Source organism: Neoarius graeffei, chromosome 8, assembly GCF_027579695.1.
Source record: "Neoarius graeffei isolate fNeoGra1 chromosome 8, fNeoGra1.pri, whole genome shotgun sequence".
Lineage (NCBI taxonomy): Eukaryota > Metazoa > Chordata > Actinopteri > Siluriformes > Ariidae > Neoarius > Neoarius graeffei.
Genome location: NC_083576.1, coordinates 7,622,258 through 7,622,605, shown reverse-complemented (window position 1 = coordinate 7,622,605; position 348 = coordinate 7,622,258).

The window sequence follows — 348 nt, the reverse complement described above, 5'->3', positions numbered from 1 at the left end:
GGTCAGTATGGAGGCATGATGCTCTCCTAATAGGAAAACAATGGCAAAGTGAGCACTGAGAGATTTTGAAGCTAGTCATATGTAAGCAGCCTTAGGAATGGTTTTGCAACCCTGTCTAGTCAAGAAATAACATTCAAATCTTTTCTGGAATCTCGTTTGATTGCAACATAATGTCCTGTTTTTTTGAATCCTTTAGTCTACTTTACATTGTTGGAAAGGTTTAATTAAAGTGATATTTCGGTTCAAAAGCACTGGCAGTAATGAAGCCTTGGTGTGTATCATGTAACTGAACCCAGTTATTCATTAAATTTGGTTGATGTAAAAACATACATGTGTGTGTGTGTGTGT